This window comes from Salmo salar, chromosome ssa05 (assembly GCF_905237065.1).
Source record: "Salmo salar chromosome ssa05, Ssal_v3.1, whole genome shotgun sequence".
Classification (NCBI taxonomy): Eukaryota; Metazoa; Chordata; class Actinopteri; order Salmoniformes; family Salmonidae; genus Salmo; species Salmo salar.
Genome location: NC_059446.1, coordinates 58,340,704 through 58,359,979, shown reverse-complemented (window position 1 = coordinate 58,359,979; position 19,276 = coordinate 58,340,704). Strand labels below are relative to the sequence as shown.

Here is a 19,276-nt window from a genome sequence, read left to right as displayed (position 1 = left end):
TTACTCCAGTATGACAATTCAGTACCTTTTCCACCACTGATTAAGAACAGTCTAAGAACAAAATGCACACATACGGATGGAGATAAATTAGATAACACATATGTACTGGAGGCATGAGAGACAGAAAGTGGATGTGTGATTGGTAATGTTGCAGCAGAGAGCTGCATTTTCTGAACATGTTTACAAAGAGCCAACTATGTCTGAAATCCCCCCATGGGAGGAGAGCGTGCTGTGCAGATTGCACAGAGTGATGTTTTAGTCAGGGGTAAGTCATTTTAACTAGTCTGAAATGCCACTGGATCGCTCAGCCCCGGCTTAGCTCAGCTCTTAATACCGAATTTAGATTGCTAAGTATATCACCAATTTTCCAAAGATGTTATATCTTAAGTACTCCATTGGTATGCCGCCTGACAATAAATGTGGACGTCCGCCGATACAACCCTTTCAGCCGTTCATCATGAATTTCAATAGGAAGAAGAATCGAGAGCGGCTGTCTGCCCAGCGACGGTTTGCGAAACTTAATGAACATCCTGGTCTCTATCGACATCGCACCTCGTCTTATCTCTCCCATCATTTATCTGGTTGGAGATTCATGAGGGTGCAGAGGATATTTTGGAGCCCCGTGTCGAGTCCTTGGAGCCCCGTGATTCAGCCAGGAACCCTGCAGTCACAGCATCTGGATGAGTCAATCCACTCGGGCTGATGTTTCCTCTCGGTTTGCCTTAATAACTGCAGCTCCCTTGCTGCCATCAAGAGCAGTTATCTGTCTCGCGTAATGTCTCTTTTGATAAGAGGGGGGGGGGGCTATTATGGAGACCTAGGAGATCAAGCTGAGCTGAAATTAGAAGATCTGTTTTAATCAACCGCATCTAAAGTCCTGAGTTTGCGTCTTTTTAGTTCTTTATTTAACTCTGATGATAGTGTAGAAGTGCTGTGTTTTAATATGTACTGTATTTGATGACTATACATTACAGATATAGACAAACAGAGAGCACATGGAGGTTACAGTAAACAAAATGAGGAAATGCTCATATTGACACAGACATATTGAAGACAGGGGAGAAGGAGAGAAGCACTGACAGACAGAGAAGTAACTTAATTTCTCGTCCTTGTTTCCCCACCTTGTTGGGTTTGACAGCTCTCTGAAGATTCTCGATCCATTTGTCTCTCTCTGCACCCGAGCGACATGCAAAGCACTTGGTTCCTGAAGCCGTAGTCACCTGAGGTTACCAACGGTAACATCAACAGCCACAACCATTAGCAACTTGGGAGAAGATGACAAGTGGCATAACAACGTCCTTTAATCATAGAGACTTGTGTCATGTACACGTCGGCTATGGGAAAGTGAGCCATGCAGGGAAAGCCGTTTTCACAACAAATTTCTGTGACAAATCAACTTGGGACATGAGCTCATTTCGAGCTGCCTGTTGGCTTTCAGTTTGATATCTTTTCCACAGATAACTAGATTTTAAAAAATCCCAGCCTTATTCAATAAATCCTTTTGTTGATTCCAATGGAGAGACTTCTACCCAACATTAGTAGCATTAGTAACAATAGTAGACAGACCTGGGTTCAAATGCTATTTGAAATCTTTAATATGTGTTCATGTGTTTGCTTTAGCCTGCCTGGAGTGGCAGATGGGCAGGATTTGAACTTTCTTTTCTTCTATTGGTTCCATTGCACCAGGCAAGCTCAATCAAGCCCAGCAAAGTGATTTGAAATCATTTCAATTAGTATTTGAACCCAGGTTTAATTAGTAGCGCTATCTGTGTTCATTGTGTGTGTGTGTGTCGTGTCAGCCTCACCTCGAAACAGTACTCCTGTCCCAGGATGCTGCTGTGGACGGGCTTGATGATGGCGTCCTCGTCCAGGGTGAGGTCCAGCGCCTCAGCTGCGCTGCTGGGAGACAGCAAGGACTCATGGGAGTGGGACTCTTTGAAGCTCTGCATCAGGCGCGTTCTGGGTGGGGAGCAGAGACACAGTGAGAGGAGCAGAGTGAGTCCCATACATTACACAGCATCAAGGATACAGTACACAGCATTCTGAACTGTGGTTATAAAGGGTAACTCTCCCACAACCAAACAGCCACATATACACTACCGGTCAAAAGTTTTAGAACATGTCACTGTCATGCCCTAATCTGTTTCACCTGTTCCTGTGATTGTCTCCACCCCCTCCAGGTGTCGCTTATTATCCCCAGTCTATTTATCCCTGTGTTTCCTGTCTCTCTGTGTCAGTTCGTCTTGTATGTTTAGTCAAGTCAACCAGCGTGTTTTTCCCGTACTCCTTTTGCTATTCTCTTTTTCTAGTTCTCCTGGTTTTGACCCTTGCCTGTTTCTGGACTCGCCTGCCTGACCTTTCTGCCTGCCTTGACCACGAGCCTGTCTGCCACTCTGTACGTCCTGGACTCTGATCTGGTTTTGACCTTTTGCCAACCATTCTCTTGCCTACCCCTTTGGATTATTAAACATTGTAAAACTCCAACCATCTGCCTCCTGTGTCTGCATCTGGGTCTCGCCTTGTGCCTTGATAGTCACGTCTACTCCTGCTCCTCCCCTCCGGCATTCGACGTCGCCCGTATACTAACCACCGATCCTAGGATCCATCATTACGCACACCCACCATCAAACATTACGTGCACCTGCACGTCATCATGAAGCATCACTGACTCCAACAATGGAAGCAGCAGGAAAACAATATCTCCCAGACGGTCGACAAGCAGGGATACCTTCTACGTCAACAGCATGACCAGCTGGCACAAATGGGGACGGCTATGGAAGAGGTTCTTCGCAGTGTGCGACATCTCGAACATACCCGGGAGGCGTTGCCGTCAACTAGCGGAGGATACTCTACAACCAGTCGACCCAGCGAGCCAGGACAACAGCCCATTCAGCAACCCACTCAGGTCAGCGATGACCGTTTGTTCCTCCCGGATAAATTGACGGCACCCCATCTAAATGCCGTGGCTTCCTACTTCAGTGCTCCCTCTACTTTACGCACCAGATGGGAGCCCCACCACCGAGAGTTCCAAGGTTGCCACGGTTATTTTTCTGCTACCTGAGCGGGCGTTGCAATGGGCCACAGCTGTCAGGAGAGAGGAGGGAAGGAGCGGGAGTAGATGTGACAGTACCCCACCCCCTCGATTCCTTCCACGTAGTGAGTTGTGGGCGTACTCTGCCCGTCACACCTCCACTGGTTTGAGCCCCTTCCAGTGTGTTCTGGGTTTTCAGCCGGACTGAAGCTCCTGCAGTTGATGAGTGGTTCAGGTGCGAGAAAGTGTGGAGCGATGCCCACGTGAGACTCCAGCGTGCCGTCCACCGTCAAAAGGAGCAGGCGACCGCCCCCGCCCCCCCCGTTCCTCTACCAGGAACCTCCCACTCCGCCTGTCCTGCAAGAAGCTGAGCCCCCGGTTTGTTGGGCCATTCAAGGTTCTCCGGAGGGTCAACGAGGTGACGTATAGGTTACAGCTTCCCAATGACTACCGTATCTGCATCACCACCTGGTATGGAAACGGCTTGGCTTCCAACCGCAAGGCGCTACAGAGGGCAGTGCGTACGGCCCAATACATCACTGGGGCCGAGCTCCATGCCATCCAGGACCTCTATACCAGGCGGGATCAGAGGAAGGCCCTAAAAATTGTCAAACACTCCAGCCACCCAAGTCATAGACTCTTCTCTCTGCTTTCGCACGGCAAGTGGTACCGATGGACCAAGTCTGGAACCAACAGGACCCTAAACAGCTTCTACCCCCATGCCATAATACTGCTAAATAGCTAGTCCGTGTAGCTATTGGTTAACTATTTCACTATCTGCATTGACACTTTTTTTGCATCTCTTATGACTCATCACATATGTTACTGTTTATTATCTATCCTGTTGCCTATTCACTTTATCCCTACCTTTATCCTGTACATATCTACCTCAATTACCTCATACCTCTGCACATCGACTCAGTACTGGTACTGCGTGTATATAGTCAAGTTATCGTTACTCATGGTGTATTTATTCCTCGTGTTATTATTTTTCAATTTTTTTCTCTGCATTGTTGGGAAAGGCCTGTAAGTAAGCATTTCACTGTGAGGACTACACCTGTTGTTTACGAAGCATGTGACAAATACAATTTGATTTGATTAGGGGGATGATTAAGTCAACAAGGCAACTGGCACCATGTGGCCAAAAAAATGCAACCACTGTCAATATTTTTCATTTAAATGTCGGTACACACTTCTTGCACTAAAGGGACTACCCTCTGTTGATAGCTCCCTACAATCTCACTAACAAATCGAACTGTGACAAGGGGAGTGGAATACAATCAGTCATTGAGGGCACAGAGAGCCAGAGATCTTTCATAACGGCAGGCCCAGTGGAGTTTTTTTGAGATACACTTGAGCATATCTGATTCTGAAAAAATTAGAAACAGCACGCAACCATTCTGCTTTTCATGCCAAAGGAATCCGTCTGTACTCACAAATTCTGTGTTATGTGAGCTTGAAAAGAGGTCACATCAAAAAACAATGCGCTGCTAGTCTCACAATGGATCTAATTGTCATCTGAAGAAGTAAACACATTAGCATTCAATTAGAGTTTCACTGGATTAGATTAGATTTGAGCATAACCACAATAGTGTTATCATGATAGTTCTTAGACAACAAAGCTATATTTCTATTGACAGCCATACTCTACATGCATAAGGCACAGAGCAACACGTGCATAGAATTGTCCATGACGCTTGCCCGCCATGCCCGCCCACACTGACTTATACATACAGACACACACACACCGATTATGCCACAATGCCACTGAACTGAAGAGGAGACAGATACAGAATGACAGAAAGGGGAACGACAGAGACCACAACACAGAAAAGCAGAGAAAAGAAAGTAACAGTGTCCCTACTATGATGTCCCTGATGCATCCAGCCCTCTCACGTTCTCCCTGTGCCACTGTTTTTGTGGACATTCACTCATAATGTGCATCAGCACATAGAATACTTACAGTGGAGTGGGAAAGAGAGAGAGAGAGAGAGAGACAGTGGCGGTTCTTGACCATTTCAACTGGGGGGGCCAAGCTGGGGCCAGTTGTACTGTTAGAGGGGCCAGTTACATTAGACGTTAATGTTGTCATATCGTTTTCTTCACTGCATTTCAGGCATTATCAGGCAAAAGACCATGAATAATCGTCATCGTTACCACTGTCTAATAACGGATGTAAAAAAAGAACGATAGCAAAAATTAGTTCCTTAAAAATTATTTCATACTCCACATTTAGGGGGGCTACAAGGGGGTCCAAAATTGTTGTCACAGGGGCACTGGCCCCCCCCTGGCCCCCTGCCCAGAACCGCTAGTGGAGAGAGAGTGAGAGAAAGATAAGAGAGAGATGTGGAGAGAGAGATAAAAATAGATCCAAAGAAATGAGTCAGAATGCGAGAAATAAAGGACAGTGGGGGAGGTCGAGAAAGGGAGGGCGAGAGGGCGAGAGAGACAGAGGGAGAGAGAAGGAGAGGGGGAAGACGGTGGGAGAGAGAACCTCTCAGAGGAAATCAAGTTATGTAAACTGTGGGTACTTAAGAAAAGAAGGGAGTGACAGGGTCGATGAGAAAACAGAGAGAGAGACTAAGAGAGATATAGTTGAAGTCGGAAGTTTACATACACCTTAGCCACATACATTCAGTTTTTCACAATTCCTGACAGTTAATCCTAGTAAAAGTTCCCTGTTTTAGGTCAGTTAAGATCACCACTTTATTTTAAGAATGCGAAATGTCAGAATAATAGTAGAGAGAATTATTTATTTCAGCTTTTATTTCTTTCATCACATTCCCAGTGGGTCAGAAATTTACATACACTCAATTAGTATTTGGTAGCACTGCCTTTAAATTGTTTAACTTGGGTCAAACGTTTCGGGTAGTCTTCCATAAGCTTCCCACAATAAGATGGGTGAATTTTGGCCCATTCCTCCTGACAAAGCTGGTGTAACTGAGTCAGGATTGTAGGCCTCCTTGCTCGCACACGCTTTTTCAGTTCTGCCCAAAAACTTTCTATGGAATTGAGGTCAGGGCTTTGTGATGGCCACTCCAATACCTTGACTTTGTTGTCCTTAAGCCATTTTGCCACAACTTTGGAAGTATGCTTGGGGTCATTGTCCATTTGGAAGACCCATTTGCGACAAGTTTTAACTTCCTGACTGATGTCTTGAGATGTTGCTTCAATATATCCACATCATTTTCCTCCCTCATGATGCCATCTATTTTGTGAAGTGCACCAGTCCCTACTGCAGCAAACCACCCAGACAACATGATGCTGCCACCCCCGTGCTTCACGGTTGGGATGGTGTTCTTCGGCTTGCGAGCGTCTCCCGTTTTCCTCCAAACATAACGATGGACATTATGGCCACACTCTATGTTTGTTTCATCAGACCAGAGGACATTTCTCCAAAAAGTCCCCATGTGCAGTTGCAAACCGTCGTCTGGCTTTTTTATGGCGGTTTTGGAGCAGTGGCTTCTTCCTTGCTGTGCGGCCTTTCAGGTTATGTCGATATAGGACTCGTTTTACTGTGGATATAGATACTTTTGTACCTGTTTCCTCCAGCATCTTCACAAGGTCCTTTGCTGTTGTTCTGGGATTGATTGCACTTTTCGCACCAAAGTACGTTCATCTCTAGGTGACAGAACGCATCTCCTTCCTGAGCAGTATGACGGCTGTGTGGTCCCATGGTGTTTATACTTGCGTACTATTGTTTGTACAGATGAACGTGGTACCTTCAGGCGTTTGGAGATTGCTCTCAAGGATGAACCAGACTTGTGGTTCTACAAAAAAAATTCTGAGGTCTTGGCTGATTTCTTTTGATTTTCCCATGATGTCAAGCAAAGAGGCACTGAGTTTGAAGGTAGGCCTTGAAATACATACAGAGGTACACCTCCAATGGACTTAAATGATGTCAATTAGCCTGTCAGAAGCTTCTAAAGCCATGACATAATTTTCTGGAATTTTCCAAGCTGTTTAAAGGCACAGTCAACTTAGTGTATGTAGACTTCTGACCCACTGGAATTGTGATACAGTGAATTCTAAGTGAAATAATCTGTCTGTAAAGAATTGTTGGAAAAGTTACTTGTGTCATGTACAAAGTAGATATCCTAACCGACTTCCCAAAACTATAGTTTGTTAACAAGAAATTTGTGGAGTGGTTGAAAAACGAGTTTTAATGACTCCCACCCTAGTGTATACAAACTTCCGACTTCAACTGTATGTCCGTTCTGTGGCCATACGGCTGTCTGATGGTTGCCATGGAGAGGTCAGGACTTTTTTTATTAAATCTTCCATTGGTATTCTCCATGTATTAAGCTGTCATAAATAATGTACTATGTAAAATGGGAGTGCAGCAGCACTGAAAGGGGCAGTTGTGAAACAAACACTTACTGTCAAGGCTTACTGGTTTCATTAAAGCTAGGAGTAATAGTAAAAGCACAGTACATGCCAGATTGTCCTTGAAAGGTATCCAAAATAGACACAAGAAAGCATCTTTAAGAGTCCCACATACATGTGGACACACAGGTAGGAGTCTACACACACACACACTTAGACAAGTTAAGTGCCTGCCTGACCTGCTCCGGAACAGGGAGAGCAGGGAACACACACACACCCTCACAGAAACACACACACACACACACACACACACACACAGACACACATAGACACACACAGAGACTCGTACCTGTCCTGGTCGGCACTACGGAAGCGGGGGAGGATCATGTGTCGGAAGCTGCTGGTGCGGTCCAGTTTGGGCTGACTCTTAGCCCTCTTGATAGAGCCCTTCAACCTTCTACTGAGGAAACTCTGAACAGGGCAGCCATGGAGAGAGGGAGGAGGAGGTGAAGAATGAGAGGGTGTGAAACAGGGATGGATAGAGGGACAGAGGGAGGGAAGGGACGCAGGAAAGGAGATAGATCAGAGTTGTAGAGAGGGGGAATAGGGTGAGTAAGGAAAGATCGATATTTGGTGCCCAAAATGGATTGGAAGAAGAACAGAGGACATATGTGATTTAGTGAATGACAGATGCATGAAGGGGAGAGCAACAGAAAGATTTATTACATATTGTATCAGTCATACATCCACAATATAGCAGTAGTAGAATAGTGTAGTATCATCTGGTAACCAACAGTGGGTGGTGTTGTGCCATAAATATACCCACAATCCAACAGCATACACTGGACCTCAGTAAAAATAGGAGCTTCATATTGCAGTGCAGTTTTGTCCTGTGCTTCCATGCAACCATATTCCCCTGATTTTGATCAGCTCATTTAGTCAGTATATAACACAGGTCTAGTCTAGCATGTTGTGTGTTGATACTGTGTCTTTTATAAGAAGTGCTGACAGGGAGAACAAGGCTTCAATAGTAGAATGAAAATCAATGAATGATGTCATTCTCCGCAACATGCAGTATAAGTTTCCATACAACTACTATGCAGCCTTTTCCTCTCAGAGTGGAAGGAGAGACATGCTGCTATTGTATCTGAATAACCTCACAATGCTTTTTTTGACAGTCTTACAAAACTGAATCAGCTGAATTCAACCTCTCTCCATGTCTAACGTCCACTCAGATATCAATCTGCACATTACACATCAACATTGAACACTACATTTTGCGAGGAATTGGGCTGAATCGAGACAAACCATTCACTTTTTGTGAGCTTTGTGTCACTGAAGTCTGTTTTAAAGAAGTGACAAAAAATTTGACTCATTTGCTGACCGTCACAGTAACCGACTGGTAGGACTAGATAAGTCATTCTGGCTTGATTAGCCGGCCTGTCTGACACTTTTAAGCCTCATACAGTCAGAAGAACTGAATCACAGTGGTGGGTTACATTTGGCATAGGGAACAGAAAACTCCATAGCATTTGGCAAAGGATGTAACGTGAAGTTTAGAGGGGGTTTCTTCACCACATACAGAAACATCTGAGTCATGTACCTCGATCGGAGGAAGAGGTGCAATATGGCGTCTGGTCACTGGGCTGGAAGCGGCAACCCTCCAGTCCCCCGGCCAATTAGAAGAAGGGGGGGAGTGGGGGAGACTAAGGGACAGGCAGGGGGAGAGGGGCAGTGAGCGAGGGAGAGGGGGAGTACCGACCCCTTTCTTGTAGCGTTGCTGAGGGCAGGAGCGGCCATGGGGGAGGGAGGGGGAGAGAGCGGGTGAGAGGGAGAGGGGGAAGGGAGGGGTTCCACTGGCCCTACGACAGGTGTGTGGTGGGGAGTGGGAAGGGAGGGAGAGAGAGAGGGACGGGGGGAGCGAGCGAGGGCGGTAGGAGGGAGGGGTACTCACGGATTGTCGGAAGGATTGGGGGGGCAGTGGGAGGGATCTCCATGCTTGGCTGCTTCACGTTGGCTATGCTCTTCCGCCGGGCGCGAGCGTTCTCTGAGAGAGAGAGGGAAGACGACAGGTAAGAGAAAGAGAGAGAGAGAATCCAAAAGACAGGTGAGAGAGAGGGGGAGCGAGGGAGGGCATGGACTTGGCATATGTGTCAGCGGGGAGACGGGAGCGAAAGAGAGAAGATACACACAGTACAGGCATACGGTCAGGGGAGAGGAAAAGTGTGAGAAACTGACAAGTAATGTGAAAAACCAGAAGGTGAAGTGAAGGTGGAGTGTGTATAAAAAAAGCAAGGGAGAGAGCGAGGTTAAGGGTGAGAGAAGCAATGCGATGATAATGTCCCATTAGCCCTGATGTCCATCATCCCCTACTTCTTCTCCTCCTACCAGGAAAATGAGGGATATAGATGGAGAGCTGCATGGGAAGGAAGATGAAAGAGGAGGGGTGAGGTGAGTGAATTGAAAGGAATGGGTTTTCTGCCTGGCCGTTTGACGAGGCAAACGTTAACAATCTGCACTGAGTGTGGTGGGGGAGGGGAGAGAGGAGGCAGGGACCAAAGGAGGGGAGCAGGTGGAAGCATTAACAAACAAAGCACCTATTGACTTCCGTCCGTGAGTCAGTCCCTAATGCAGTGAATTAGGCAGAAAGGGAATACACTCTGTACTATCCATGATGGATGACAGAGGAGACCAGTGGCCGGACAGTAGAGAAAATGGATCACACAAGCCCACTCTAACACTCCGTACTATCCATGATGGAAGGCAGAACCCACTGGACACAGACGTCAATTCAACGTCTATTCCACGTTGTTTCAAAGGAATTCCGTTGAAATGACGTGAAAACAACATTCATTCAACCAGTGTGTGCCCAGCGGGAGGAGACCTGTGGCTGGACACAGGAGAAGATCTGTGAAAGGCAAGGAGAAGTTGACTAATGTATGCAGTATCATAGAAAGAAGGGAGCGGGAATGAAAGTGGGAAAGCATCTGAGGCTCGTTCATTTCAGTCTTTCTTTCTTTCCCTCCCTATCCCTTTCTCCGCTACCCTCTTTTGAGATAGATCAATGATAACATCGTCATATTTGAGGCTATAAATATTCTTCCTGTCTCTTATTCTCTCTGTCTCTCGCTCTCCTCTCTCTCTCTTGTATTCTGTCTCTCTCTTTATCCCACCCTCTCTTCTCCCTCTCTCTTTCATCTGCTCTCTTTCTTTCCCTCCTTCTCTCGCTCTCCCTGGTTTTGCTATCACACAGACACACAAATACTCAGGCATACACACACACACTCCTCCTCTCTCCCACGCAGCTATTTTACATAATTCAAAAGTGCATTTATCCTCTCCTCTCTCCAGCCTCTCATCGCTCTCTCTTTCCTCTCCTCACGCTTCACGTTTTCCCATGGTCCCGTCTTTCCCCTTTACTTTGTAATGTATCTTGTCTCCGCCATCCTTCTCCTTCATCCTCCTTTCATTTATCTGCATTCCTTCTCTTTATCCGGTCTCTACATTCCCTCCACTTCTCAAAATGTCAATCTTTTCTCATGACTCTGCTGTCATGCTACTTTCCTCTGCCCACGCACTGAGCTGAGCGAGCGCCTTAGGGAAGGATCCTCATTGTGATGATAACCAAGTCAACGAATCACAGAGGGTTATGAAATCCAAAAGGGTGTATGTCCATTATACACAGCGTAAAATCACAAGACCAATGAACCAACTGATAGTCCATCATTGTCCTTTGTAAATATGGGTAGCACACAGGATCTAAATTTGATCACTCTTTTGTTTCTGAGAATTTTCCTGCACAGCAGGACATTTTTACTTGTGGTGTATTTCAGCTTTAAAAAGGCTTCTTACGTTTGTAATTTCCACTTAAAAATGTCTGACTTGATTTGCCCTAATGAAAAATATATCAACCTCTACAAAAATGTCCATTAGTTATCATCCACATAATATTTCCTCTTGCTCCAGAATTGTTTTCCTGCTGTAGCAAACTGGCTCAAATTAAGATCCTACATCTGTATTGAGGTAGTTATCATACTAAGGGACCTGAGTATTTCTGACCACATAACCTAACCAGGAAAACTACAGGCTCTAGTCACCCTGGTGTCATGATCTGGTATGATAGAGACAAAACATCATTTTTTATGGACCAGAGTTTTTCCTGACTATGTGACCTTTTCCTGGTCAGTTCACATAGTTAGGAAAATGGCAGGACAAAAGTCATTATGTATGAACTTCAAATACAGCCCCAGTCAAAATGCAACATAAACTAAGAGGTGTATCATTTCCTCCTGGAACTATTGTTCCCAAAACAAATTAGTTTTGCAAGAGCAAGTAGACTGTAGCCATGCCTGAGTAGCTAAATGAAAATTCAGCTGGTATCCCTCCTACAGTCCTAAGGTGTGACTGCTCTGTGGCTTTAGCTAGCTAGGCATTTAGAGAAGCTGGAAACAGTTAGCAACTTGGCGTCGTGCTCTCTCCCTGAGGGTGAAAACGTTGTCCTTTGTTGCCAATTTAGATTCATAAGATTATCTGAAAATATTGGTCTCATGGAGGATTTCATTGGGCAAAACCTTTGATTTGTTTGGAGATCTACCAAGTCGTTTTCTTTACTCTTTTCAACGCTTAGTCTACTATGTGAAAGAGATTATTCAAAAAGACAGCAAATGTGGATTTAGATCGTCCAGATAATCCATCGTTAGATGCTCTACTGATGGTCATACTATCAACAAACGATCTGTTGATAAGCAACAGTTAGGGTTAGGTTTAGAATAAGGGTTACGTAATGGTTAAGATTAGGGGTAGTGTTAGGGCTAGGGTTAGTAGATAGTTAGTTGAAATGTTGCTGATAGTCTGTAGAGCATCTACAGATGGACTATCCAAATAAAGTGTCACCGCTGGTTGTCATGGGTTACCCCTCTCGAAATTTTTGGATTTTGTGTTCTGATATGATTGGCTAATGAACCCTTTTGTTCGATTTGAAAGTGCACAGAGCCTTGCAGCGTGACGGTGAGTTTACGGAAATAGGAAATAGTTCAGCAAGGTCGTTCCGTATCTGCTGCTCACCACCATTGGCCTTCACTCAAAGCTCTCAAATCACAGCGTGAAGCCAAACCTGACATTGTCGAAGTGTTTATACAATAAAGGTTCCGATGCTCCGTACTAACAGAACGAACCCTTGAGATAACCTTTAGCATAACGCTTGCTAGGCAACACAACAATAATTTGGCAAAGTCTGAGTGTCATTTGGCTCAGTAAATTAAGAAAAGAATGTACATGTTTGGTAATGATTATGAACAAAACACTTAAATATACCGGATAGGCTGCAGTTATTCATAAGAGCTTTGTGCATAATAAAACATTATGATAATATTACTAGGATTAATGATCCATTTCACTACAATATTTTAGTAATATAAAAATCGACATTATATTTATTACACCACTTTTTTCTCATTATGGCAAATTGTGCAATCGGCGAGCAAGTATTTCTGCCCCATTTAAACATAAAGTGTTAATTGCTTTATCTACAAAGGAGCAATATTACAGTGTTGAGATTTTGAGTCATTGCGGTTTGACCTCCAAAAGTGGATATTTCAAAGCTTTACAAATGCCAACAGTCTTTGTTCCAATTCCTTAGTGATATGCAAACTTACAAGAAAGGATCTGAGGCAGTGTATTGCAGTGTAGTGCAGTGTAGCGCATACTAATCTCCACTAGTAATGTTCTGTAGTGCTACGTTCCAATGTCCATACTAGCGTACTACTTAGCATACTACCTGCCCAATGCGTTAGCATACTTCATTCTCGATGGTATACTTGTGTGTAACAGAGCCACAATGTATAACTGACCAGAGACAACATACTATGGGCAATTGTCTGTTCTATACTGAAAAAGGACAAACCTGCACTTGTTTTTTTTCTTTTTTCACTATTCCTTTTGAACCAGGCACCCACATACTTTTAATTACCACAAACATTTCCTCATACTACAATTTTATGCTCTAAAAATGACATAAGCAGACATAAATGACAAGTGACCTAAGACTGTTGTGTATGGTTCATGGTACACAAGATCATCTGGGGTCTGGGCTAGCTTGTCACTTGGTATTAGGAAAGTGTAATCCCACGTGTCATAGCAGCCATATGTCATTTTTTGAATGAACTGAAATCAGATGTTATGAAGTAGGAGGGGAGAGGGGAATCGTGCTATTGAAATCATAAGGGCATCATGATTTTTATTATGATGGGTGAGTCAGACACGTGTAAAATGTAGTCAAGTGTGATCAAACGTACATCCTTTAGGGTCTGTGCTATCCGGGATCCTTGGGATGTCCCTACACCAGTGAAGTTGACATTTTAAATGGTTAAGGTTAGGCCTGACCCATCCTGTAGTGGGGTGCAGTGCCAGTATAAAAGAAATGGAGCCCACACACTGATAAGCTCAACCACGTACCTTTATTCACAAACATACATTGACGTTGGAGCTTATGAGTGTACGGCTCTATTTCTTTTATATATGTCAAACGTAACCACATATCCTCACTTGTTCAGTCATGTCCATGTGTTACTATAACACTTCATGCACTTCATGCTCAGAGTGGGGAGACAAGATGAGTGGGTTGAAGTTGCTTCTAAACACTGATATAGGGTCAGATCTTTTTTCATCCCTACATGGTCCAGGTTATGATGAAAAGATTAGTAATCTGATCCTAGATCTGTTGTTAGAGCAACTTCTACCTTAAGTGGAGACAAATGAGAGGCGTGAATTGTGTGACGTTTTGCAGTAGCACCAGTATTATTTGTGTCCTATATGAACTCCTTAATGGTGTCCAGCAATAATCGACCACATTAAATATTTATTTATGATTATGCGTTAAAAAGCCATCGGTAAAAGGGACTCAATAGGTCCATTTCATTCAATTTCTCACCCAGTCCCTTCTGATCCAAACCCGGGCTCTTTATTTAGTTTCCATGGCAACATTTTCCAAGTACCTTGCATTTGAGTTACAGACACATAACAAAGCCAGTGAACAGAAAATACACTTAGGAGCCTATAAACTACATCCTACACATTCACCTTCGCAAACGCTAAGCAACAGAGGGAAGAAACACGCTCCAAATGTGGGGGGGAAATGAAAATCTATAGTCATGCTGATATCATTCGGTTATTGTTCATGATATCTGGGGTATACCATGTCTAGTACTACCATAACTGAAATGACAGACAAATGCAAAAAGTGTAAAAAAAAAAACATATTGCCTTAGAATGACTTAAATAGTATAGTAGTATATTAAATAGTACTAGGCATTACATAATGAAGGGAGGGTTAGACGAATGTAGAGATGGTTGGAATGACCCATCTAAAAATAGAGGAGAAAGCAATAAGGTTCTCATTCTTCTGTTACTGCATCTGATTTTACCCCATAGAACCTTTTATACTGAGAACGTGTTCACGGATACAATAGGATGCGCATGATGTGTGTGTTCATCTGCAACTGTGCATGCGTTTGTATACGCCGCCTACAGCATACATGACGCCAATGATGCACGTGTGCATGTGCCTGTGTGCATACAGCACAGTTTGCACTGGCATGCACATGGATGTGTGAACATGTCAGTTGGCATTGGCATGTGTTTGTGCGTGTGAATTGGTGCACTCTTTTCCTTCTGAATGTAAATCTGATGTCAAGCCGAAAGCTGAAGATGAAACGTGTGGGTGGCGACAGCTTCCAGCTTAGTCCCTCAGAGAGAGAGGATGGGGAGGGAGGGAGAGTGAGGGAGGGAGTAAAAGAGCGAGAGAGAGCATGGAGCGAGAGGAAAGAGAGAGAGGGAGAGAGAGAGAGATGGATGTATAGAGTGAGAACGAGTGGGAGGGACAGAGCAAGACAGGAGAGTAAACGCAAGAAAGCAAGAGGTAGAAAGGTAGAAGGAAAAAGCGAAGGAGAGAGAGTGACAGAGAGCGAGAGACAGAGTACAAAAGCAAGAGCGATGGAGGCTGGAGAGGGAGTGGGTGTCTGAAATGCTGTGAGCCTTTTTTGTGTGTTTTCCATTGTTTTTCATAGAATGCTGGTCTGCAGACCTGTTAGCTTTTGATCCAAGAACTGTAAATCAGAACGTAGGATCGTCTCTCCTGTGTGCAACATACACTATACTCCATTGTAGTTCTATGTTGATCTTTCTTGACGTATTTCAACACCACTTAGGTCATGTCTCTACATGTATGACCATGCCTTAGAGGATGTCTGAGCCATAGACATAGAATCTATAGAACTGATATCCTCATTCAAGTCAATGTTCCGTGATGGGTAATACCGGTGGCCATATTGAGTGTACTGTCAAACTGACTTGGCCTTACCCGTTCTAATTCATTATTTCTATGGTATGCGCACTTAGGAGTAATTTCTGAGTTTTAATTGATGAATGATTTAACAGATAAACAAACAATGTCTAGCTTTTAGGCTTGCCACTTAGCAGGCAGCGGCAGCTTACTTAGTGTAATTTGATGCATGTCAGAAAGGATACGTTGTCATGGCAATACAATATTCCTATTTTTCAACTAGATATACAGAATGAGCATGTTCTAATCTTTGTCTAGCTCTAGCCAATCAGGGCCAATAATGAAGAGGGAGGTAGCCTTGTAAGATTTAAAGTTATAGTTCATCCTAAAATCAAAGTTTGCTAGATGTTTTCAGACCTCAAAGTGGTTTGATTTGAGTTTAGGGTGAACTATCACCTTAAACTTGCCCAACTCAAATGTTTCATCTTCTATTGGTGCAAGATGTTACAATCTTCTTACTATTTGGGAAAGTATAAAAGCGGACCGTAATGCATGAACAGTGGACCATGACAACATGCTTTCATGTGTGCACAACAAAACGAGATGCCTGTTTAATCCAATAGCCTGTTCCTACTGTATAGAACCTGAATAAATCTGGTGAATGCAGCATACTTGGTCATGACCAAGATGGGACATGAAACATCAGATGACAACTTTGGTTCCTACCTAATAAAGAAGACGGCGTTGGTTCCTACCTAAGAAAGATGAGAGGTTTCGTGCTTCGATCCCAGACCTCTAAAGTATCTTCAGATGTCCAACGTCTATTCAGCCCACGATAAGAAAGTGGAGGCCATTCGAAGCAAATAACTTTAGATATCCAACTTCGTCTTGAGTTACCATAGTTTTCCACGGGTTTTAGTGTCTGTTTGATATTGTTGTCGTTGTCACATTCCTTTGGGCCCAAACTTGCTGTAAATCAATGCTCCTCCACTATGCCTTGACATTAGTGTCTATAAATAATGAAATACATTGGCGTCAGTGAGCATCTGCTGACACTGGACGTGATCGTGAATGTGTGTCATGGCATTTGCCTGATAGCCTAAGTGCATTTGTCTGGGTTGCTGTCAAGCAGGTAAGTGCCTCACCCATTGAGTTCAGCATCTGCAGGTTTGAGACTATGAGTTGGCCATACAGATATATTGCTCAGGCAGTGCTTGAGGTCAACTCTCAAGCAAAGAATCCAATTTGAATAACACCAGCAAGCAAAGACGGTAGAATATACTCTAATCAAAAATGAATATACAGCCAAATAACTATCAACAACTTTGTCCACACTTTAAATATTCAACACATAAATCCACATATAAATGACTTGATTACCAGACTTTACTATCCAGGCATCCTGAAATAGGAATCTCTAGATCAACTTAACGTTTCACTCATGAAAAAAATCTATTCTAACTCAGTGAAATAAATATGAGAGGTTTTTATAAGTACAATTTAGGAGAGGGAAAATGAATCGCCTTACTCATGGAATTTGTGGATAGGTCAAGGAAGGGAGGCAGTCGTTTTCTCATAAGGTGAAGTGTCTAAACTTCAAACTGTATACTTTTGAAAAGTGCTCATAAATATATTTATCATGACCTTAAAGTGCCACATGTAAGCTTACAGAGAATGATGATTTTGTAGGCTACTCTTTCCCCACACATAAATAACACCAAAATATTAGCTATCCTAGGCTATACTTGATTGAATTTGTAGACGTCTCTTACAGTAGTATATCCATATGGAAAAATATGAAGAATTAGAAATAGGCTATGTCTCCAAAGTCAGCGACTGTTATAATTCCTCACGGATGTATGGTTCATTCTTCCACCACCTCCCCCCAGCCAAGCTCCCCAGCACCGGTAGCGGCTGTTCCGCGGCGGGCAGTCGCGCTGAGAGCTCCTCTTCCCCGGCCTCTCCCTGTCCCCTCGCACCGGTGCCCTCGCCCCCAATCCCGCGGCCGTTTCCTCGGTAACCTACAGAATATCTACTGAGGCGAATTTCTCTCATGTTTTGGTTGTAATTGAGCAATGGTTTTAAGGGTTATATGCCTTCTATCCCCAAAATGATGTTGTCCAGGTGTGGAGGATATATTTCTACAAGACCTCGATTTCGATTTCGGACAAATAAAATAATGATTAAAATAAATAATAACACACTTTTGGTTAATTTAATGTTTTGTCGTTTTTGTTTTTTACAATAAGCAGATCAACCTATGACATCTGCAGCTGTGTATGTGTGTAGAGTGGGGGTGTGCGCGAGGTCCGCCTGTCCTGTGTGCCAATTATTGGAAATAGGCTAGTGCGCATTCGGATGCGCTCCGACAAGTCCTACTCTTATGCAGGGGGAAAGATATTCGTGGTCCTCTTTCCGTTGATAGACCGATGCTTTCTTAGTTCCCAAATTGCCAGAGAATATTGAACTAGCAGCAGTTTAGCAGATGCCGTGCCAGCACCTGGAGAGGCTACTCTTGCAAGTACAGGACGCGCGAATCATTGGTGATCATCAAAACGCAAACGTCATACAGAAATAACAGCGAAACAGCAACACGAAAGTGAACAGTGTCCTACAGCATGGAATAACCGGGCGAATATTTCCAAATTAGCATCCTTTATCCAGTTGCTAGAAATGATAGTCCATCCTCAAGTAATCCGCCTCTCCTTCGATGAAGGTCTTATCCAATCTATGTCGAACGAGACTGTGTCACACAGGTGTATATGGTTGGAGCAGCACTAATGCCTAGCCTTGCTTTGCCTTCACATGTCCCTCTCTCTCGCTCTATCTCAGTTTTGTTAAAGGGGTAGGACAGCGATGTTTTGAAAGGGTGTGGGAGTCGAGTAATGGAGTGATTGTAAGTACAGTACTAGTATGAGGTGCCCAGAATGCGCTCTCTCTTTCTCTCTCTCCACCCCCTTCATCACTCTCTTCCTGCCCCCTCTCACTCACACACACACACATCTGGGAGAATGAGAGGTTCAGAGCTAGGGGCAAGTGTGTGGGAGGCATGAGCGTAGCAATATGACTATGACACTGAAAGTTGCAACCCGCTCATGCATACAGAAACACACACAGAGACACAAGACAAATCTGGGGTAGGTGTAATGGTTTCAATGCAAATAACTGGATCTATCATGGAAAGAAAGAGAACCATAACTGAGTACATCATAAGTACCCAAACACATCTGTAATGGTGACAAAACGCTGTGCCTATCTTCAGGTAGACCTACATCAAAACACAATTTGCGGTACTCTTTTATCACCAACAGCTAAAAAGCCAGGCATTTTTTATTTCAGTCACTTAAGACATCGCCGGTGATGGCACTTTATAGTATATTTAAAGCAATCAGTATTTCCAAATAGGTAAAGGGTGACTTAGATCTGTTTCCATGACAACTGTAAGCTTGGACCAACTTTTTAACCCATCGCATTACAGATAGTAAGTCACTGAGCTATAAGAATTACAAGGATTGGTTAATTTAAGTATTGCAGAAAACAATTTACTACACCCCCTCCCACACACACATTTTCTCTCCTTCACCCCCCCCTCTCTCCCTCTCTCTCCCTCTCTTGCATTCTCTCTAACGTCTGTGTGTCTG

The 19,276-nt window shown here is 43.9% G+C and overlaps 1 pseudogene; it reads right to left on the bottom strand.

Annotated features, from left to right (window-relative positions):
* The window catches only part of LOC106605281 (ras/Rap GTPase-activating protein SynGAP-like), a 111,081-nt pseudogene that overhangs the window by 39,335 nt on the left and 52,470 nt on the right, over positions 1 to 19,276 (bottom strand).